The 23,971-nt window shown below is 49.2% G+C and overlaps 1 protein-coding gene across 1 annotated transcript in view; it reads right to left on the bottom strand.

Annotated features, from left to right (window-relative positions):
• The window catches only part of EXD3 (exonuclease 3'-5' domain containing 3), a 301,394-nt gene that overhangs the window by 114,370 nt on the left and 163,053 nt on the right, over positions 1–23,971 (bottom strand).

Raw genomic sequence — 23,971 nt, 5'->3', positions numbered from 1 at the left:
GGCTTTTTTTGCCATGAACTGATGCGTGGGTGTGAGCTGCCCCAGCCTGTGGCACTGAGACCAGCAGGTTCTGCAACGCTCCCACCACCTCCTCGCAGCTCCTGCTGCACCTTTTCCTCCAGTCTCAGCAAATGCCCTTTGGTTCTACTCACAGTCCCTGCGGTGTTGCTGCAACAAGCATTCCCCCTCCGTGTCATGGCCGCTCACCCCTCTGTGTCCCACCCTCAAACCCAACATCCCCTGCTTCTCTGGCCTCTCCTGCTCACACCCATCACTTCTCACTCAGTGCTCAGGGGCAAGTTTCACTTCTGGTCCAGTCATATCATGACATTCAACTGCCTCCTACTGTCAGGGACATCAGGACCTCTCTCCAGGTAAGGTGAGAGGTAGAGAAGAGCAGGAACAGCTCAGTGAATGCAGGGCTGTTCCTAGACTCAGAGACAGTTTGAGCTTTCATGAGAAAAGGAAACATTTCTGACTTTTCCCGGTTGCCTATAGATGAAAGATGGTTTAGTACTTAAAGAAAAAGCTGAAGTTGCTTTCCTGCCTCAACTCAGTATCAGATATTAAACTCTCAGTTTTCACTTTACCTCACTATTTTTCGCTGTTTGGTGTAAACCACATGAAACCTTTCGGCCATCGCTCTGACCAGAACAGAGTAAATGCACTGTGTGTTAGAGGAAACAAAAGGCCAGGTTAAAGATTTGCAGCCACTCCAGATAAAAGAAGAGGGATATTTAATTAGAATGGCCCTTCTCCAGATCAGGTCCAAACCACATCAAATACATACAAATACTGACTGCAGAAAATTAAAGTTGGAGACTTAAAAACATGAATAAATCAAGGAATTCTAACCCTTAACTTTGTCCTCTTGACCCCCAATGTCTCCTTTCCTGATCCACTTTCCTAATACAAACAGGACAGTGAGTCCATCTGCCAAACCAGGCTCATCTCCACATGCCCACATAGCCCAAGAGCAACAGGTCTGCATCACTGCCCGTTTGGATGTGCAATACCACAGTTATTTCTCCAGGCACAACGGGCTGAATCACTGCTACTCAAAACGCCTTGGTTCACAAGTCAGGTCTCCTCCTCTTGCTGGGGTTTGCGTGAGTGATGCCTCCTCCAGTCTCAGGGACATACCAAGCTGCTCACAGCTGCAGGACACCTTGGGGGATCTGAGGAGGCAAGTGGTGGAATCGCTGCCCCCGGAAGTGTTCAAAAAATATGTAGATGTGGCACTTGGGGACATGGCTTTGTGCTGGGCTTGGCAGTACTGGGAGAATGGTTGGACTCAGTGATCTTGGAGAGCTTTTCCAACCCTAACAATTCTATGATTCTGTGAAAATATTCAGAGATAAAAATCAGTGCAGAATTAGGAGATGGCAGTAAATGAGAACAAACGAAATTATTCTGGATTGTCAGTTGTTCATCTAATGTCATTCACATCAGAAAAGTCACTCTCCAGTTGTACTGTGACAGTGATGGAGGGATATGGCATTTCCACACTGGAGAGGCAAAGGGTGAAGATGGGGAAGGTGTCAAGTGAAAGGACACCAGAATCAAGTGGCTTGGGGCAATAACTTCATGTTTTCCATATCAACACCCACCCTGATTATCTTTGCTGAGCACGAAACAGAGGTGCTGGCCCAGCTGATGATCACTGACTTGCTCCAACACAATAGAGCAGGCACTGCTGCTCTTCCAAGGGAGAGAGAAACTGTCAAGTGAATTGGAGATTAACTATCCAGATGTAAATGAATTCATTGCTATGCAACTGATAGGGCTCAGGCCTGGTTTAGTGCAGGATGGAGTCAGGTTTGGAGAGCTCTCTCAATGGCCAAAGAATTTATAACCTGTATTCATAGTCCTCTGTAAAGGGCCACCGGACAATGCCAGAGCTGGCAGCATTGTTCCTTTTGAAGGGCTTCACCACTCCACCCCCACTCCTCTGCCCCCAGTTTACCCCCCTCCTCCCTGGATCCCCCACAACCCACTCAGCACCCTTCCCTCCTGATCACACAGGAAGAAAGCTGGGGGGAGGTGACCTCCGCAGCAGAATTTGCTATTCATGTTCCGTTCCCCCTCACAAATCCTTAACTTCTTGTCTCTTTTTAATCTTTTTTCTCTTGAGAAAGAAAAGATCAAAGGGCTCAGGGCTGATGCTTTCTGAACTAGGCACTTCTTGCCATGGGAAAACAGCAATGGGGAAGGGCTACACAAAGATGCTTGTGACTGGGGGTGGGGTAGAGACGAAGAGATGGGACTTTCTACCATGGAAATGCTTTCTGGAAGCCTTTAGCAAGCAGCCCTGGAACGAAGAAGCAGCTCTCCAGCATCAATCCCAGCCTGTCAGGTTGCAACAAGAGCACATTTTGTTTTGGGGTCACACATGAACAGTCTTAATGTCTTCCACCACTGAGGAGGGAGATCTGGAGTGTACTGTGTCCTGAACTGGATGGCCCCCAGTCACCACCAGCAGGTCCCTCTGATGGTGACTGGAGCACAGGACCAGTGTGGACCCTGTCCTGAAGCCACTCATTTCTCCCGGAGCCCTCGGGAATGCGTTAAGAGAAGGAGAGAGAGATACACTCACACAACTATTTCATGCACAGGGAAAAACCTAGTGATGGGAGTGTGTCCCTGGTTCCAAAAAGACAAAGGATTCTACTCTGTATTTCCACATCACAGGTATGGAGGACAGTTTCCATGCCCAGTGAGAAGAAAGGGGAGTGATGTAAAACACTTCCATCTCCTCCCTGGCTGGGATGAGCATTTGTATCAAGGCAGGACTTTGAGGTCCCCAAGTGTCTTTCCAGGGAATATGGATTTTTCCCTCATTCAGTAATCCAGTTTGTCACCAGCCGGATGTCTCCTGCCAAGGTAGATGAGTCACAAAGCAGAATCCAAACACAAATAAGAGATTTGTACCAAAGCATTGATATCAAATATTTCAGGGAAAAAAGTGCTCTTGGCCCAACGGTTTGTGTGAGTTTCCAGCTGGAGATGGAACTTCAAAGCAGAGGCTCAAATCCCTAATGAGGGAACAAGCCTCCTGAGGAACCTTTAATCATTGTTGCTTAGACAAGCTACACACAAACCATCTCCCATTTGGAGGTCTCCTTCTGGGAAGTAGCTGTTCTGCACTTTTATGTTATGGAAAAATGTTACCTAGGCTGGAAGGACTGATCTGAATGACATTTTTTACTTTAAATCCAAATTCAAGCCTTGCTGGCACAGAAGGGGGAATCTGCAAAGACTATTTAATTGCCCAGGTTCAGCCAATCATCTCCTTTTCTGACAGAAATCCCTCATTTCTCTTCCTGCTAATCCACCCCAAGGGCTGTGACACCTCCTGGACCCTTCAGAGGGAGGTTGGGTCACCAGGGCCTGGTTTTTCTCTGACGCTTCTGCTCTAGTCCAAGAGCCAAGAGTGCTCATGGGCTTTACAGTCCTCTCATGTGCCACTGTCCTCTTCCACCAGGTCCTGGCACCTTTGTATTCCACACCAAATAAATCATCTTTATCCAAATCTTATTCCCTCTTTTAACTGCCAAAATTCTGATCTCACCAGGAAACATCTCTCTAGAGCCTTCAAGTTCACTACGGGATCCGGAATCATGGAATACCCTGAGCTGGAAGTGACCCAAAAGGACCATTCAGTCCAAGTCTCGGCTCTGCACAGACACCCCAACAATCCCATCCTGTCCCTCAGTGTTGTTTAAATGCTCCTGGAGCTCTGGCAGCCTTGGGGCCGTGCCCACTGCCCTGGGGAGCCTGGTCAGTGCCCAACCACCCTCTGGGGGAAGAACCTTTTGCTGAGATCCAACCTACCCCTGCCCCGACACAGAACTGAGCAGCTCAGGCACAACTGCCTCACCGTTCCTCCAGTTCTGGGATGCACAAGATGGGGCAGGATCTGGGATTTGCTTCACATACTTAATATTAAATTATTTTAGGAATAGCCTTACTTGTATGGCATTGATAACAACTCATTTCTTGGCCAGGTTACACGCAAACCCACAGGCCTGAACTCGGGTCAGGAGTCCACCTCTGTGCACTAATAATCACATGACCACTCTTCCTTCTCATACAGCAACTCCTGACTCAATTCTAACGTGAGATTAAAATCTGCTCAACGTGTTGCATTGTAGATCCCGTGAGGGTTTCACCAACACACACCACAAACGCCCTGCAACACCCCCAGTGCTGTAACAAATGACAGGTCTTACAGCAACCCTGACAATTCACATGGCTTTTCTGCCTTCCAAGCTGGGTTCCTGACACAGACTTTAAGAATGTGTTTCCTCTGTAGGCTCAACAAATGCCTGAGAGCTGCTGGCGAGCCAAGGAGAACAGCTGCCTCCCTTCAGAGCTGAACTACTTCCACCACCACCCCCGAAACCAAGCACAGGAGCATTCTCATTACTAGAGAGGATAAGTGTGCTGAAAGAAAAATGTAAATTGCTTTAAGAAATGCCAAATTAGCACAAGTGACCCACAACCAGAAGTGCAAAAATTCTCCAGTGGAGATTTAAAGGCAGTTGAATGTCTCAGCAAATTAGCTCCCAGGCTGCCCTGATGACAAGTCTCTTCTTGCACTCGGGCTATGATCCCTATAAACCAGTTGTCATTCCAAAGCGTTTCTGATTAATTTTGCTCTACTGCTGAGGAAAAAAAATGCAAAATGTCACCATCATAAAACTGCCAGATGTGTGTTTGCTCAAATCACACAGATCCTTCAGGGAACAAACGTCTCCCTCGTGCTCCCAACTTTGCCCGTATGCTGCAAACCAGGTCCTTGGCATTTCTATTGAACCCTGAGAGGCTTTTGAGCCAAAACAACAATCCTCAGATGAGGTTCTGTAACATGGGCTATTGCCCCAGAGAGGTAAGTGAGAGCCAGGTTGTGGTGTGACAGTACAGCAAACACCACAGCAAAGTTTCTGCTCCAGGACCAAAGGCAGGGCAGGGAGGTGACACAAAGCACTCCCCCAGTGCCAGGCCAGGGAGCCAGTGCTTATGTCTACAAAAAAATACTAAAAATTTCAAACTCCCTTGTCCTGGCTGGCTTTGGGCTGGATGGGTGTTGTCTGCCAGTGCTTCTGACACATCAGTCACCTGCTGTCCCCTTTCAGCTGGCACTGGGATAAGTGACCCTGCCCATCACAGCAATGGACAGTACACAACCACACACCCAGCCTGACCATACAGTCACTGTCCTGCAGCAGGGACAGTGCTAATGACCTGCACCCAGGCCTATGAGAAGGAAAAAGACTGTGTGTCATCACAAGCATCTACGCAAGTGCCAAGTCAAGGTTTTCCTTTCTCTGGTCAGTTGGGACTCACTGTTTTTCCCCATGTACACTCAGACAGAAACCCAGCAGCTCAAAAAAAAAAAAGTGCTTTCGATGTAATACTATTGACCTAAAGTGTCTGAAGTGCGGGCAACAGGCCAGGGGAGGTGGTTCTGCCCCTCTGCTCTGCTCTGGTGAGACCCCATCTGAACTGCTGCCTCCAGCTCTGGGGTCCTCAGCACAGGAAAGACACGGAGCTGTTGGAACAAGGCCAGAGGAGGCCACAGAGATGTTCGGAGGGCTGGAGCCCCTCTGCTCTGGAGCCAGGCTGGGAGAGCTGGGGGGTTTCACTTGGAAAAGAGAAGGCTCCAGGGAGACCTGAGAGCCCCTTCCAGTGTCTAAAGGGGCTCCAGGAGAGCTGGAGAGGGACTTGGGACAAGGGCCTGGAGGGACAGGACAAGGGGGAATGGCTTCCCACTGCCAGAGGGCAGGGTTAGATGGGACATTGGGAAAGAATTCCTGGCTGTGAGGGTGGGGAGGCCCTGGCACAGGTTGCCCAGAGAAGCTGTGGCTGCCCCTGAATCCCTGGAAGTGTCCAAGGCCAGGTTGGACGGGGCTTGGAGCAACCTGGGCTAGTGGAAGGTGTCCCTGCCCATGGCAGGAGGCGAAGGAGATGAGTTTTAAGGTCCCTTTGAACTCAAACCAGTCTACGATTCTGTGATTCTATGATTATCAATCTGTCATGAGACCAGTACTAAAAGCACACTGCACACACATTAGGAAACACCACAGCTACAAGACCCAGAAAGGCTGCAGTAACATGCACACTGTAGGAACACGGGAAGCATAGAGAGGAAACCCTTGGTGGCACTGACTGCAAGGAAGGCTCTTTGGGAACATCACTGTATGTCTCCATAAGCTGAAAAATGACATGTGTTCCCATTATTAAAATACTCCCTATAAGGAGAAAAGCAGAGCCAAAGCTCCAAAGAGACATCCATGCAGCCTCATTCCCTTTCTAAAAATGAATCCTGATGAATACATGACCTTCTGATGACTCCCTTCCTACTAACAAACTGGCTTCACAGAAAGAAAGTGAATATACGTTTGAAGCATATCCTAGCAGAAACAGAATTGAGAAGACGTAAACTTCAGAATCTGCACCAGAAACCTGCATTTATCAGTTGTTTTCATCCAGCAAGGGGACAGCAATAAATTGATAATTTTGAACACAAGAAAGATGTGGACCTGCTGAAATGAGTCCAGAGGAGGCCACAGAGTTGCTCCAAGGGCTGAAAATCCCCTGCTCTGTAGACTGGCTGGGAGACCTAAGGTGTTCACCTGGAGAAGAAAAGGTTCCAGGGAGACCTTATTTCAGCCTTTCAGTGCCTAAAGGGGGCTTATAAAACAGAGGGACAATGACTTTTTACAGCGGCAGATAGTGACAGGACAAGGGGCAACAGTTTTAAACTGAAAGAGGAGAGATTTACATTTGAAATTGTTGGCTGTGAGGGTGATGAGGCCCTGGCCCAGGTTGCCCAGAGAAGCTGTGGCTGCCCCATCCCTGGGAGTGTCCAAGGCCAGGTGGGACGGGGCTTGGAGAAATCTGGGATAGTGGGAGGTGTCCCTGCCCATGGCTGGGGGTGGAACGAGATGGGATTTAAGTTCCCTTTTAACCTAAACCTGCCTGTGATTCTATGCATTCAACCTTTCAAACTCTCAAAGTCTCTGATGAACACTCTGATGAACTCTAATGGAAGTGTAGAATAAGATTTGTTGGCTAAGTCTGAATTCTTCTCAGCTGCCCAGAAGAGAGGGACACATGAGTCCCACTAAACTCATTGGGAGTTGGGTTCCTCATGTCCAAGACACCACCTCAACAAGCAAGCTTAAACCCAACACAATAAACCACCACAACAGAGCCATGAGCTGTCTTAGGGCGATTTCTGTACAGAAATACAATTCCTATTAGTAAGAGGTTTCAGGGGAAAGCACTAAAGGACCTGCAGCAGGTCCCTGCAATGCCTGGGTGACCCTGCCTGCTGTGGAGCAGCTCTCTTGTCAAACGGCAACTCCCTCTTAGGATCAGCCTGGAGGTGGCACTGCCAATTTGCCACCCGGAATGCACGTCTGGAACACTGCCCAGCTGCCCTCCATAGGGATTCCAAGTGCGGGCAGGAGGATTCCTCCTACTGCCCCACTCCATGGGAGAAGAAAGCAGGAGCAATAGAGACTGGGCAAGATGTGGAGCTGCTCTCAACACATCAGTCCTGACTCCTGACAGAACGGACCACCCCACATCCCCCCTGTGCTCTCACCAAGCACCAAGAGGACAGTCCTGCTTAGTGTCCCTGGTGCTCTGAGCTCTGACATTGAAGAACACCTTCTCTGGCTTTTTCTCCTCATTCCTGTCTTGTCTTTACTTTCCCACTCCCTGTTAGGTGATGTGTTTACAGCAGCATCCATCACCCCAGCATCCAAGGAAGACAGAAAGCTCCTGAAGGCCAAATTTTCTTCCCAACTTTGTCACTTTGCTTTTGTATTTCAATTATTTTCCCAATAAGAGGCTGGGAAGGCACAAAGATCACTGTAGCAGGCAGTGAGCAAAGGGTAGACCTGCTGTTACTGGCATTCGCTGTTCACCAACAGCAGCTTGGAAAAGTACTGACTCGCAGCTCTTGTCCCAGTGTGCTTTCAGTCTGCCATTAGCCATGAGGAAATAGTTTCCCATAAAAGCCCAAGGGCCTGTGAAAGAGCCTGACAGAATCTTATTCCCTCTTTAACTTCCAAAACCCATTAACTTCTCCCTCTTTATAGCTGCCCTGACTGGCACGGATTTTTGAGAACAAAGCTCTTGAGCAGAGGAGCAGGAGCCAGGGCAGCCCCAGGCAGCATCCCCGAGCCCTGCCAGCTCTGCAGTGTGGGACCTGCCGTGGTGGCTGCTCCTGAGCCCGTGGGCAGGTGAGCCCAGCCGGAGAGCAGCGGCTTTCCACAGCTACAGGGAATTTCCTGGAAGAGCAGCACAGCGAGCCCAGTCCTGGATGGCGCCTCACTGCAGGACTCCCTCTCCTTGGCTGAGACTCCTCCATCCCAACAGCAAGTTCAAAAAATAACGTAATGAAAACAGACTTTTTTTTCCCTTTTTTTTTTCTTTTTTTTTTTTTCCATTGCTCATTTTACTTTACTGTGCTACTGCATACGGAGCTGAATCTTTATTTTGGCTCCTGTCCTTCTGCAATATCATTACCCGCGCGCAGAGGAAAAGCCCTCTGGAGATTTCCAATCCAAACAGGCCCTTGTTTTATCTACAACTATTTGAGTACATGACCTCAGATAACCCCATGGCCAACTGTGTGCCAAATTCAAACTGCAGCCATGGGAACTTTAAATACAGAGAAGGTTTTCCAGCTTCCCTCTGAAGGGAGGACGCTGAGTTTCTTGCTGTCCTTGGGCTGATGGAGGCGGGAAGCCAGGCTGTGCCCACGGGAGTGTGTCCATGGAGCCACGGTGGCACCACTGTGCCATGGAGTTCACCTCTGCCACGGGAAGCTGCACACATGACTGACCTCTGCTACACACACACAGTCACTGTCCCCTCTGCTTCTCAGGGTTCTGCTCTGGCATCGGATTACTGGAAAGACAAACAGCTGCACTTGGGCCCGCAGACTCATCTGTAAGGCTGTGTTTGGATTCCTCCGGACAGGGAAGGTTTTTCATCTTCATTAGCTGCCGTTCACAGCCATATCTGCCGTTTTTCACTGGGTCAGAGCCTCCTGCTCTCTACTGCTGGTTATGAATCCAAATAAATCAATTAATCTGGTATTTGGAATGAAATTCAGAAGACTTTGGCAGCCAGTGTTTCACAGACACACAATGCATGTGGGTGCCTCACTTTGCAAGTCCTTGGAAACACCAGCACAGAGAATTTAGGCAGAGGAATCAGGAATGAGTATTTTTCACAGCAGTGCCCAACTTGCCTTTCCTCCCCAGATCAATACTTCTTCATGTTGCCACGAATGTATTAATATGAAGGAGGAGAAACAGAATCACATACTGGTTTGGGTTGGAAGAGACCTTAAAGATCATCTTGTTCCAACCCCCTGCAGGCACACTTCAGGGATGGGGCAGCCACAGCTTTTCTGGGCAACCTGTGCCACGGCCTCACCACCCTCACCAGGAAGAATTCCTTCCTAATATCCCATCTAACCCTGACCTCCTTCAGCTTAAGGCCATTTCCCATTGTTCTATCACTACATGCCTTTGTGAAAAGTCCCCCTCCAGGGCATGAATCCTAGAGCCAAATGAAAGCACAGACAAAAAAATCTGAAGCTCTAGGAACAGCCCAGGAATTTGGTCTTGACAGTCTCCGGCTCAGTTTCTGACACTGTCACACTGAACACATGCCCACACTATTTCCCATTGGGAACCAGCCCCTGTGAGCAGGGCACAGCCCCGGGACCCTCGGGAGCGGCTCTGCTTCTCCTCACTGCGATTGTCATGTCTGCCATGGGGCACCGGCCCCACAGCGCCAGGCCGAGGACACCAGCTCACTTCACCAGTGGCTGTCCCAGCTGCACAACACTCGCTTCCCAGAACACTACAAACTTCCTGGGACACACCAGGCTTCCCAGGGCACCCAGGGTTCCTGGGGTTCAGCGCAGAAACACTGAGCTTCAAATCAGCATTTCTGCAGAGGCATTGTCCCTCAGGGTGGGAGGCAGGAGGAGACTCCAGGCATTACTTTGCCCCTCGAGCAGCCCCGATGCCTTGGTCGGGGCCCCGGGCACACCCAGCTCCCGGAGCAAGTCCAGGTCGGGTATCCCGGGCAGGCTGGTCACACCAACCCGGGGCAGTTTTCGGCTGTATGCAACATACATTCACATGCATTATCCAGAGACGCTTGCATTTCAAGGCTGTTATTTTGATCTTTACAACCCCTGGAAAAAATGAGTTCAATTAAGTCTCATCATTAGGAATTTGCATAAGGTCACTTCAAGGCTTCGTGCATTTCCTCTGGTTCAGATCTCAGTGCTCATGGTGTTTCCCCTCCTCATTTATAACCCCGTTGCTGTAGGGCATTTCAAGTAAATCATCCACCACTGGCTTCCTCTCTTCAGCAACTTGCATGGAGTTTTTCATTCAGGCTAAATGAAGCTTCAAGTGCTCTGTACAGCAGCAGCCCAGTTAAAGGCACAGCATCACTTGCTGAGGGTAGCTTTCCCCTCAGTAAAAAAAAAAAAAAAAAAAAATTATTTTAATAAGAAGAGAATGTATTCATTTGGATTGCATTAGTGGCAGAAAAATGTTCAACTGCATTTGGCAGCATAAGCGCAAGAAATGAAACAATTCTTACATATTCTCTGGGAAATGCATTTGCTAAGCACAGAGAAGAGCCCTTTTCACTTGGAATAATGGAGAAGCACTCTTGGAAGCTGTGAGCTGCGGTCAGCATGACCCAGAGCTGTGGCGAGGGGCACGACAGCTCTGAGCTGCCCAACACTCTGCGGTGTCTGGATACAGAGATAAGCACCCACCTCACTTTGAGCTGAAGCTCAAATTTCAACCTGCAAACCAGAGTTCGAACTGTCAGAAGGGTCCAAACTGAATGGATGTTACCAGGGTAGGGCTGAAAGGCTGAGGCTCTATCTCCTGAGCCAAGAGTGGGCAGCCCTGGAGTACTGGGGCTCCTGGTGAGCCCCCCCGGCAAGTTCTCCCTGTTTGGCTGGGATGGGCTGTGGAAGCACTGGTCGCAGCTCATCCAGCTGTGGGCTCACAGGGTTTTGGCCAGCACAAGCCTGTACTGACCCAATAGAGGCAGAGCCCCCCCGCCCCCCTCCCTGCGGCCGCACATCTGGGCAGCTGCAGAGTGAACCAGACTGGGGAGCTGAGTGGGGATAAAATTAACCATCTGGTTTTGACAGGTCCGTTTCAACTGGGATCAGTTCCCTGATCCAGCGGCCCTGCAGTTAAACAAGCACTTGTGCTGGGAAGAGGGGGGTGAGAGAGGGACTGGGGCAGGGGAGAGGTGAGAGTAGAGGCCTGGCTTCATCCGGCCACAGCGTCTGCCTACACAGACCTAAAACTCTCATGAAATCCTGGCAGAAGTGTCCCAGTCCCATTCCCAGCAGATCCTCAGGGATCCTCCAGTGTTCTTCTGTCTCTCCTCTGCAAATGGTATGTAGGAGCCCAACTCATGGAGACACCATTCACACTCCTGATTGTACCCATGAACATCACTGCACCACCACTGCACACCAGGCATGGATGAGTCTTGTCCTACCTCAGACACAGACCCTGGTTTAATTTTTCAAAGTCTTTCATATTTTTCTGCGATTTTCCAAAAGGGTATTTTCAATGTTAAAACACAATAACACATCAAACTAGTGGCGATCTTCCCACCTAACCTTTTCCCTCTATTTATTCCATGTCCTCCACTGGCACAGCTATCTCTCTCCTGCTAAGCAACCGGCTCTGCACGCATGGATGGCTCTTTGCAACTGAAAAATTAACTCGGCTGATGCAGCTTCAGTAGGAGAATCTGAGTGTGTGCATTCCTCCTGCGGCTGGCCCCAGGAAAAGGACACCCTGCCACTTCCAAACCTGGGAGGTCTTTGAGAGCTTGGCAGCAATCCCCTGGGAGGCCCGTCATTAGCCATTTCAAACTGGCTATAGTGCAGGGCTGAATGGAAGCTCCGGACAAAGCCCCTGCGGAGCTATCCGTCAGGAAAGGCTCCCGATCCTGGCAGGGGCTGTTAACAGTAACAATGATGACAATATAGCTGGGATTTTCAGGGGTGGGGACTTCAAAGAAGCCCTAAAGAGGTATTTTTCATTAAGGAGTAAGAAAGCAGCTGAGTATTGTTTTTGGCACTAAAGCTTAATATGAATGTTACTGCGGTAAGTCACAGATCAGCGACAGCATAAATTGACACTGATTTAAATATGCATGTGCTGCCTTTCTGTGTTTCTCCCATTCCATTGGGTCTGCAACCCTTGGACCATCCCTCATAGATCTTGGCATGTTCCAATGTTCCATGCTTATGAACACCAACAAGCAGCCAGCAAGCCCCTCATAGTGGCTATGATGTGCCACTGCTGTGACCTTACAGGCAGCACAGTGCCACACTGGTATGTTGGCTCAGGGCTCCAGCCTGAGCCCCATGTCACATGCAGCCTCCCCACAGCTGACACACCAGCTCAAACTGGGAGTGAGCCTGGGTGTCTCTGGGCAGGAATGACAGGGAAACTATGGCTGCCAGCAGGAGGGTCAGGAGGGGCTATTGGTGCACAGGGACTATTCTGCAGTGAAACTCCAAATCTATCAGTCTATATGTCAGTCTATATATCAATTCTATCAGGGGGAAAAGGAAGACAATCATAAAAAAAGTACCAGAAGGACACTGTGAAACACTCCTGCGACAGCAAGTCCTTCCTGTAACTGCTTACACTGTTGTTTCCTGTATGAACCAAGAGGATGTGCCTGTGAACAGGAGTGTACCATGTTGTGCCAGAGGAGGTTTAGAGTCAGTTTTAGGCAGAATGGTCAGGCATTGGAACAGGCAGCACGGCCTGGAGGGATTTAAAAGCTATGTGGATGTGGCACTTGGGGATATGGTGGCCTTGGTAGTCCTGGGGAACTGGTTGGATTTGATGATCTTAGATGACTTTTCCAACTTTAATGATTCTGTGATTCTACGGCAAAACCATAACAAGTATATTCCATCAGCAGCCATGGCCTGCTCTCACCAGCCTTCTCCTGGTTGAGATGACCAAAGGGGTCCCCAAGCCCAGCCAGACCCAGACCTTGCACCCTCCTCTCGGGCAACCCGTTGGCTTTGCCAGGCTGGGTTTAGACGTGCTGTGTGGCTCACAGTGTCCCATTGTAACCACCTGTGGTTTGTGTCCCTTTGAGCCGAGCCCAGAGCCCAGGGCCAGCTTTCCCCCCCCTCCCCCCCCCCCCCCCTCCCCCCCGATAGCCAAACTCCGGAGCTATCACATCCAGTCAGCACAGAGAAAGTGCCCGCAGGGTTTGCGGCGCAGATTGACTTTCACACCTCGCTGGCCACACAGAAGAAACCCAATCTAAACAGCGTAACTTTGCATAACCGATTATTTTCACTGGGGTAATCTGAGCCCACCAGTAAATGCCAGTAAATTTGGTTGATCCAGGGAAGGCCCCGTCAGGGGAGGAATGGCCCCATGGCTGCGGGCAGCCGGAGCGAGGGCTGGCCAGGGTGAGGGAGGCTGGTCCCGGCTGCTCTGGGTTTGGTCCTGGGAGCCAAGACTCAATTCTTGGGCACAGGGCAGTGTCTGCATAGAGGGAACAACTTCTTACTGCCCAACGCATTTACACAATCAGGAACTGAAGTGTGCAAAGCCACGCCGAGGGAAGCAGCGCAGCCAGAGCCGTGAGGTGGGCTTGGGGGCAAGAGCTGTCTAGCTTCTTGATGTCTTCTTAACTTTCTCTTCCACCATGTCCTAGATATTTTGAGAGGCTTCAGCTTTCAGACTGATTCCCCAGTGACCTATTATCCCTGCACATCAATCACTCCATCCTGTCACCAAACAGCCATTCACATGACCTTGTTCGTAGGGAATCATGTTCCTCCTCTAACTCCTCTGTCACCAACTTCCTTCTCTCCAACTACCAGCTCATTTCCTCCAGCAGGACCAAGCTCAGTGATCCCCTTCTTTAAAGTCCATGAAATTAGACTGTCAAATTAAAAACCCAACAGAGGTTACTGGTCCACTACCCACACCTCTGCAGGACACCCATCCTCACCGCCAAGCCCCAGGATCAGGCTGCCAGAGGTAAAACAGTCATGCCACAGGTTCACCTGAGATGTAACTTGTTCCTGCAATCCCTTATGACTAAAAAGCACTGATCCAATTGCAGATGGAAACTCCCATTTCAGCTGCATCAGTCTCAACATCTGGCTGCCCATGTGCCCCCTCCCCAAACGTGAGCTTCAAACATGAGGAATGGAAAGGTAGTAGGGGACATGGGGTGTGGGACTCCCTGCAGGACACCTGCAACCATAGGCATTTTAAGGGGAAGTAAGGAAAATAAACTTTGCTGTGCTCACCTCAAACATCAGATACTCTCCCACTTCACTAAAATGCCTCAGCAGGAGCAGCTCCCCCAGAAACCATCAAGAGAAAAACCAAGGTGGGGATGGGAATGGAGAAGCTTCTGGGGATGAGACAAAAACAGGCTTTCACCTGCATTCTGCCCTAGCACTTCCCTGAATAAAAGGGTGATCAACTCAGACTATGTGTCTTGAATTAAGACAAATAAATCATCCAAATCCCCTTGTCCAGAGAAAAGACAATGACTCACAAGAAGCATGCCCTGAATGTTACATTTTCCACCTTTGCCAAAACCCCTATGCTGTCATTTCTCCCTCTAAGCTAGCTCAGCCAGATCCTACCTTGGGCTTACAGCATGCAGCATAGCTGCATTTCATCACAGTAACTGAAAAATGTCATCTTCATCAAGACTGACACAATGTATGAAGTGTGAAACTCATTTAAAAGCTTTCTGTTTCTCTTTTCACCAGGACACTGCTGTACCTGTCCCTGTTTCTGTGTCCCTTTTTCTGTATGGTCCTTGGATGAGAGGGTTCACACAAACACAAAACGGTCTCTTCCATCATTCATTCAAACCATATGCGCCTTACGGGGACAAGGTCTTCCTTCCTGAAAAGCCCAAAAAACCCCACATATGTTGCTGACCATCTTCATTACCAGATGGAAATGCCTTTGCAGCAGTAGATGCCAAAGACAATTATGTACCACATGTCACCAGGATCCATGAGTGCTGCGTCCAGTTCTGGGCCCCTCAGCTCAGGAAGGCCATGGAGGTGCTGGAGCAGGTCCAGAGAAGGGCAGCGAGGCTGGGGAAGGGACTGGAGCACAGGTGCTGTGAGGAGAGGCTGAGGGAGCTGGGGTTGTTGAGCCTGGAGAAGAGGAGGCTCAGGGGAGACCTCCTCATTCTCTACAACTCCCTGACAGGAGGGTGTAGCCGGGTGGGAGTCGGGATCTTCTCCCAGGCAGCGATCAGTAAGACAACAGGGCTGGGTCTTCAGCTGTGCCAGGGGAGGTTTAGGTCAGATATTAGAAGGAATTTCTTTACAGGGAGGGTAATCAGCCGTTGGAATGGGCTGCTCAGGGAAGTGGTGGATTCTCCGTCCCTGGAGGTTTTTAAGATGATGCCATGGATGTGGCATCAGTGCCATGGTCTAGTAACCATGGTGGTAGTGGATGAAGGGTTGGACTTGATGTTCTCAGAGGTCCTTCCCAACCCGGCTGATTCTATGATTGCATGATTCATGGACACATGGTTTTGGTGTAGGGTGTCACCTCGTCCAATTAATACTATGAATGACAGATACAGTTTGTTTTATGCTAGTCATAAGTCACACAGTTTAATGCCTAAAGGTCTTCAGACAAATGTTGCTGAGCAATTACAGATCTGGCAAATTCTATGCTGAAGCCATGTATGTGTGGCTCAGCATATTGTGCTGACTCCAAGGAAAGCTCCAAACACACCTGGAGATCCCCCATTCCTCCAGAGGAACAAAAGTCTGCTGCCAGCACTGATGCTGCTCTGGCAAACACTGCAGAGCTGGCATGGCTGCAGAACTGTGCAGTGCCCACGATGCACATAGCAGGAGTTAATGGCATTTGCAACAACAGGACAATGGTTTTGTACAGATTCTCAACAGGACTTGGGAACACACTGCCTTAAGTTGATCAGAGGGCTGGAGCCCCTCTGCTCTGGAGCCAGGCTGGGAGAGCTGGGGGGGTTCACCTGGAAAAGAGAAGGATCCAGGGAGACCTGAGAGCCCCTTCCAGGACCTAAAGGGGCTCCAGGAGAGCTGGAGAGGGACTTGGGACAAGGGCCTGGAGGGACAGGACAAGGGGGAATGGCTTCCCACTGCCAGAGGGCAGGGTTAGATGGGACATTGGGAAAGAATTCCTGGCACAGGTTGCCCAGAGAAGCTGTGGCTGCCCCTGGATCCCTGGAAGTGTCCAAGGCCAGGTTGGATGGGGCTCGGAGCAACCTGGGCTAGTGGAAGGTGTCCCTGCCCATGGTAGGGGGTGGAATGAGTTTTAAGGTCCCTTTGAACCCAAATCATTCTGTGATTCTATGATATTGCCTGTGCCCACATTGAGATGTTTAGAAGGATCCTACCTGCCACTATTCAATCCTCTTGATCTTTGGAGGAAAATAAAGGCCTGGAGTTCTTCTGAATGGGTTCAAACCAATCCACTGCACCTGAGCTACTAATGAAGCTGGTCTCTCCACTGGGAAAACAAGAACTCTGCCATGACAATATTGAACTTTCGATGTACCAGGTCTCTCAAATAATGAGACCCATTGGTTGCACCGTTGACTTATACACAGGTTATTCATTCTGACCCCCCCTCCCCCATATGAATATACAGCCATTCAAACACCAGGACCTGGCCAACCCATCCTCACCATGACATACAAACAAAGACCATTATAAGGGCACCAGTGTCAAAAAGGAGGAGAAACTCCACAGTGTATAAAACATGGGAATTTTGACTTCTTGACACAGTCAATACACTGAACTATGACCTCAGGAGGCACAGGGGACTGGAAACCAACAGAACTTAAATTGGCTACAAATCTCTTGTTTTCTCATGACATTTGAGAGAAACCATGGGGACGGTTTCTTCAGGACACATGGGAGCTAGAGCTGTGTCAGTGCCTTCTCCAGGGAGTTCCTCGCTTTCCTTACAGTCACTCCATCACTGTCACCCGCTGACCTTTCACTACTTTCTCCCAGTGCACCAGCATCTCTGCTGACCAACGCACTTCACAGTCTGTCCAAAACCATGACAGGAAGAAAAAGCCTTGTACAGGCTGTATAAAAGGACATTTACTCTGCACTACATTGTGTCTTCTTTTCTATGCTAGTCTAAATACAAGTGCTGTTTTCACTGCCAATCGTTGTTTGCTTGTGCTGTTTCCACTGGCTAAACCCAGCATTTTTCCAGCTAGTGTTGCCCTCCAGGAAAAACCACACATTCATACCTTTCTTGCATTTAGCACAGGAGAACAAAACTGGTTCCCAGTAATAAGGATGACTTCCTCAAAAGAAAACATTTGCTGTCAGCTGAGGTTTGACCTCTAATGGCTAATTTGGCATCATCATTTTGAGCACTGGAATACATAACACCGTGAAAAATTAACAGCTTCCCCCTCCCCCCTGACGAAGTTTAATATCCGCCTGCAGCTTTGCAAGTGAAAATAAAAGAAAGGAAATAAATACCCAAACCGAAACCTCGGGTATGGTCTCTCACATACATCCATAAAAAGAACCTCAAGACAAAGATCTGTAAAGGATATTTCACTGGAAACCAAGCTTTTGCAGACACTGAGAAAGAAAGTCTGCAACATGAGACCGTCTTCCTTGAAGAAACACAGCTGATCTGCTGCATTCCCAGCTCCGACTGCCACTGGGCTGTGTAAAACATAAACTTCACGCTAACCCTATGAAAACAGTCAACATGAGAGAGAGACAACAGTCTGCTCCGAGCTGCTGAAAGGGAAAAAAAAACTCTCAGGCTGTCATTCTCCCCTTGCTGTGACCTTCATGCTCCACTGAATTTCTGAAGATACTGAAATCTTGGCAGGGAAGTGTACAGTCTGTGGGAACCAGGCAGCGCCGGCCGCGCTCGCTGCTGAGCATTAGGCCCAGTCGAGCCCTTTTTTGGGGGACTCTGAGTTTTACGTGGCCAGGAGCACAGGGCTAAGCCAGCTCCAGGCTGGGAATTTTACAGGATTGGTGCTCTATGCGCTCAAGTATCGTGTGGCAGAGCTGTCATGGACAGTGTGCTGCTCACTCGCCTGCCGGGCACCCACAAACTGCGGCTTGTCCACTGGGATCTCCAGTACCTAAAGAGGCTTCAGGAGAGCTGGAGAGGGACTTGGGACAAGGGCCTGGAGGGACAGGACAAGGGGGAATGGCTTCCCACTGCCAGAGGGCAGGGTTAGATGGGATATTGGGAAGGAATTGTTGTCTGTGAGGGTGGGGAGGCCCTGGCACAGGTTGCCCAGAGAAGCTGTGGCTGCCCCTGAATCCCTGGAAGTGTCCAAGGCCAGGTTGGACAGGGTCTGGAGCAACCTGGGCTAGTAGAAGGTGTCCCTCCCTGTGGTAGAGAGGTTAGAACTGGACGAGGTCCCTTCCAACCCAAACCATTCTGTGATCTTTGTGCTGTTTTGGCGTGTCCCCACAGCCCTGCATGTAACAGCAACCACTCGTTATGAGCTCTCACTATGGTTTATAAAGCCTTAGAGATCAGCAAATAAAAATCTCAACCAGAGACTCGAAAGAAGCAGAATTTGCTATGACAAACTATCCCAGAGTCTGTTGGTATTTAAGGACTGCCGTGCAGAGCCACCACACACCAAGGGATCAGTCCCCGTGGAAGGGGCACAGTGCCAGGGTGAGGTGCTCTCACACTCAGCCCTCACACTCAGTCCCGCACAAGTATCTTTGGAGGGCAATTCGCTCCCTCAACAGTGTCTGTTGAGGCAGAGTAATACCAGCTCTGCTTCCTGGCCAGAGCCTCTGCAGCACAAGCTGCAGATTGCATCAGAATTGCCAAACCCAGGATAAACAAAAAGATTAAGAGGGCCTTACCCTTTGTGTTGAACAATCCCACTCTGAAGCAAGAAATCACAGCCCACATCATGGGTAGGCACAGGGCTGAGCCCTGTGTTTGGGTGACGGGCTGGGGAGGAGTAATCAGCTCACTCACACATCTGGGGAAACCACAGGTTTTCCTGACCTGTAGGCACTGACAAATTGCATCCTATGGATGAACCTTTTATTAAACCACAGAGGGTTTCCAAATGATATTCTCTTTCTCAGCATTCCCAAGTCATCAAAATCCAGCACACATGACCCTTCCTAATTCTTCATTTAGATGGTGACACAGTCCTTTCCAAAGAGGTTTCAGAGCTGAAAGGAAGTAAATGGGGATGTGATGTTACCTCAGTGGAAAGCAGCTCAAAAGCTGAATCGGGGGCTTCGAGAGCTGACATTTTCGAATTCTTTGATGATCGCTTCAGCCCTGTTTGAGCTGAACATGCTTTTTTTCCTAAGTGGCTCCTGAGACAAACCCCTTGCTGTCTGCTGGGGCAGAAACATCTCACAAAATATGCAGCCTTTAAACTCTACTGTTTTTTCTCTGTGCATGAGGAAGGACAACTGGTACTTTTAAATGAATAAAACGACTTGCTCAGACCACAAAAGGTGACCACAAAACAAAATTGCCCTGGTTCCACTTCCATGCCGCTCTAGAGCAGGAGATAGCTGCTCTGCTCTCAAGTGAGTGAGAAAGATGATGCCTGGCAGTTCTCATCATCGTCTGGACCGACAGAGCAACCCACATAAAAGAGAAAAAGAAGCCTGCTGATCAGATTGGTGTGACAGAGGCTCATGAGAGACATGCACATATTCAATCTAAACGACAGTTTGAGGGATCTATATTACTAATTATTGACTAATATTGCCAGAGTTCCCAGGCCGGCTTCAAAGGTTCTCGCAAAGTGCCCCAAGCACAGGGTTTCCATCTCATCATAAGGTCTTTTTCTTTGTCCCTGCTAAATGGATTGCTCCATCCCAGGCTCCCTCTGCGTAAATCAGCTTGCACATGATGAGCTTTGCAGCAACGAAATTCGTTACCTCAACCACAAAAACCCAGAAACATTTGCTGCAACTGTCAGAACGCTTTTGCACCTAATTTAAAAAAAAAAAAAAAAGGTGGTTTCCTCTCTTCCTTCCCCCTCTTCCCCGCCTACTCCTAATCCCTTGCTAACACCTTTGTAAAGGCTGGAGTGAGTGGTTTGGAAACTGAAAGAGCAGGGAAGGGGGGGGCGAAAAAGGAGAAAAATATATCAGATCTCCAGACAATGAAATCGAGCAGCTATCTCTCACATCCTGCAGCACTCAGGCTGAGGTCATAAGTTAAACAGGACATCAGAATAGGTGATGTAATTTGCTTATTTAGGATCAGAGAATTCAGTGAAGTGAAAGAGACAACCTACTTGAATTTGCAGATAATCCCACCATCAATGCAGGGCTGTTCAGATGCACAAACTGCAGCTGGAGCCTGAGATCTTTTTTTCCCCACACATTTATTTTTGCAATATAATTGCAATCATTTTTACTTGCAGGAAAGCCTTGAAACCTCACCTGGGATCAGCCTCCTGTTGTGTTAGGTATTGTTCAAGCAGAGTCCCTGCCCTGGCCAATTTAAAGGCTAAAGGGTCAAGTCAAACAGAGGGTGGGAAAGGAAAGAGAGGCCCAGGGGAGGTGGGGGGTGGCATAGCCGCCCTGCAGGACCTGGGTCCCCCAGCAAAGCTTCGGACTCAGAACTGAGCTGAGCAGCAGCTTCACTTCTGAGGAAAGGCAGCTTTTCTGTGGACAGACAGGCTTTCCTGGCTCCAAATGTGGTTGCAGAGCCTCACACCAGTGAGGGTTTTACAGCAGAGTTAGAATCCTTTAACCACAAGATTCTTCCAGAACAGGAGGAATTTCTCAGCGAGCCCATAGAACACTGAACACGCTGTTTTCCCTTCAAACCATTGTGATATAAAGATTTAAAGCTAACAACTTGCAGTATTTATCTCCTCAGTTTATCACCATTCAGACTGTGATTTCACCCTGTTAGTGTGTGAGGAGTGGCACTGCCAGCCCTGCACCTCCATTGATCTGCTTCCACACAAGTGTTTTGTCACTGACAAGAACTTGGTAGGGCCAGACACTGCACCCCAGCCACGGAGAGTAAAATGTCCTGAGACCTCGGGCTCACCAAGCAGTCAGTGATGAGGCACTGGCAGGTCCATAGATACAGCCCACACCTGCTTTGGGTGGACCTTCAATCAGACAGCACGGAAAAGCAGGATGGCAAAAGCTGCACCACTCATCCAGGTAATATCTGCCAAAACATGCCTGTTTTCAAGAGTTTCTTTATGAGACTGGAATGTCCTCCTACTGTCCTGACAGGCCATACCCAAGTGTCAGAGCAGGATGTCCCCAAGCAGGGACATCCCACCAGCAGCACCAGGAGGGATGGGAGACAACAACCTCCATGAATGGAGGGACCTGGGGAAGGAGCCAAATTTCCCACTGTGAAATGAATGACCCAGCTGTCAGCTGCCCGTAGCCATGACTGCAGCCACCCAGCAGCCACCTTCCTTAGCAAGTTTTGGTATTTCTTTCTTTTTTAAATGCTACTTCTGTGTTAGAACTCCCTCCAAGCTGTGGAGAGCAGAGGATTACTGGCCTCCCATGTGAGCCAGGCTGTGAGCTGGCCCTAAGGTTGCCCACAACAGACCCTGACAACTCTACAGAGACGTTCCTGACTACTGTAAGGGCTCATTGTTCTGACCTGATCATGTCAGAACACCCCAAGCATCATTTCGCATCGCCCCTTCCTGAAGGAGGTACTTTCGGATATCTGAAATACAAGATACTTGCATACAAGATATTCAAATGTGCGCAGAGGTGACAGGCACAGGACATTTGCATTTCAAATAGAGGGAACGGGTTTCAAATATTTTAAGGTTGTGAAATGTAGAACTTCTCAGGGGATTTTTTGCATGTCGCCAAAAGACAGAATTAATCTTATTTTTACTCAGCCCCCCTAAAACATTCCTTGCCAAAGGCAGCACCAGGGCTGGCTACAGCTGCTGTGCAGGGGTGGTTTCTCCACGACTATCACCAAGTCCTTACAACGCAGCACTTGAGAGACGCATGGAAAGAGAAGGCCATTCCTGTGCCATCACTGACACCTTTGGCTGTAGTCCCCACTCCTGGAGCCTTTAACTGGAGCAACCAAGCGAAAGCCCAGCTCAAGAGGGAACAAAATGCTGAGAAGCCCCTGGGTGACACTCCCTGGGCACTTGCTGCTCTAAATCAGACAGAAGTAACCAGTATTGGCCATTGTTTTAACAGAAAAAACCATCAGTGTTTTGGCAGGGTGACAAAGCAATCCCATTCTTTACGTCTGCAAAAGCGAGCCCCCTCCGTCCCTGCTGAGGGAGATGACAGAGGAAACATATTTTCCAGCAATCTTGGGTACAACATTGAATTGGAACCTATTTTTACCGCGGGCTCTGCACTACACGCATTAATTGTTACGACAACAATATTTGCTGACATATTTACTCCAATCATTTACAGAACAGAAGCCCAAGAGACAAAACAAGTCCTTGCTCTATGAGACAGAGGGAGGCAGGCAGGATGCCACATTGCTCCCTGTGACACAGAGCAAACGCTCATCTGTGATGGTTGATGTGTTCATAACCCACCCTGCACTGGTGGACCAGCTCTACGGAGACGAGGGAGGAGAGTGGCCCATGTTATGGATCAGTATTCCCCATCCTCTTCCTTCTGCCTAGCATGGACACAGCAGCACTCAGTTGTTTCTGGAGCCCCGCTCATATGCCCAACCTGCTCCCCACTTCAGGGACAGCCAAAACCCTCCGCCAGCCCTCTGCAAGGAGGGGGCAGGGCTCGGGGCAGTTTGGGAGCCCTGGGGTTTGTAACCTGGCCCCAGAGCAGCACGGGCAGGCTGGCAGGCACAGCTCAGCAGTTTCAGCATCCAGACTCCATTCTAATTAAGTCCAATTAGGTTTGCAGAGAATGAGGATGTTTTAGAAAGAACATACAAAAGAACTGCTGACGTCTCTGTTGGCCACTGAGGCCCCAGAGCACCCTCTTCAAGGCAGAAATTTGCCATTTTTGACGAGGGCTGTCAATATTGCACAGTGCTGGAGGATGATCCATTTCCATGTGCTGCCCACAGCCCCCCTCACACAGTCCACAGAGCACTGCAGTGCCTGGGCACGAGCAGCTGGAAGAGCTTGGGTTCTCCTCCAGAGCATCAGTAACGTTATCAGCCAGACTTGTGCTGTCTGCAGAGGACAGCTGAACAAAATAAGCTCTAAAAGCCTTGAATGTAGGTAAATACATGATTCAGAACATGGAGAGGTTTGACAAATCAGCATCTTCCCATGCCGAGGGGTATAAAACATGCAGCTGTTCCACCATCACAATTTACGGGGAAGGCATTTCTCCTGGAAGTAAGAGAACAGTTAGTATATATTCCTAGCCAGATTGATTACCCCTATTTATATTGTAAACCAAGACAGCATGTACTAAACCCATAGAGTTAACCAGTTCCAGACCCCAGATCCTGCTGGAGAGGGGTCAGTTTTCCATCGGTTGCTGCACAGTCTTGTGTGCAGGGTTTCCTGCAGCATGGTTTTGTGTGTGTGTGCTGATTCTCGTGGTATTTCAACAACCATCAGGAGGAACACTGCTATTTTATGGGATGTCAGGGAATCGGAGAATCCACGAGGTTTTTTAAAGCTTTGTTTAAAATCGCCAAGAAGCCAGCATGCCACTATAAATACAAATATGTATAACAACTGCAATCTGCTCTGGGACAATAAAACCACAGGATTGAAGGCAGTATGCTATATCTGAGTATGTACATTTATCCTGCAGTAAGATCGACCCATATTCTGTCGATCCGACCTGCAGGGTGTTCCGTCAGCCTCCTCTCACAGCAACCTGCCCAGCTGGACAACCCTCATTTCCTCTCTAAGTTACAGATCCAGTTTC

Source organism: Chiroxiphia lanceolata, chromosome 21 (genome assembly GCF_009829145.1).
Source record: "Chiroxiphia lanceolata isolate bChiLan1 chromosome 21, bChiLan1.pri, whole genome shotgun sequence".
NCBI classification, from domain to species: Eukaryota; Metazoa; Chordata; class Aves; order Passeriformes; family Pipridae; genus Chiroxiphia; species Chiroxiphia lanceolata.
This window is presented reverse-complemented; position numbering and strand designations above follow the sequence as displayed.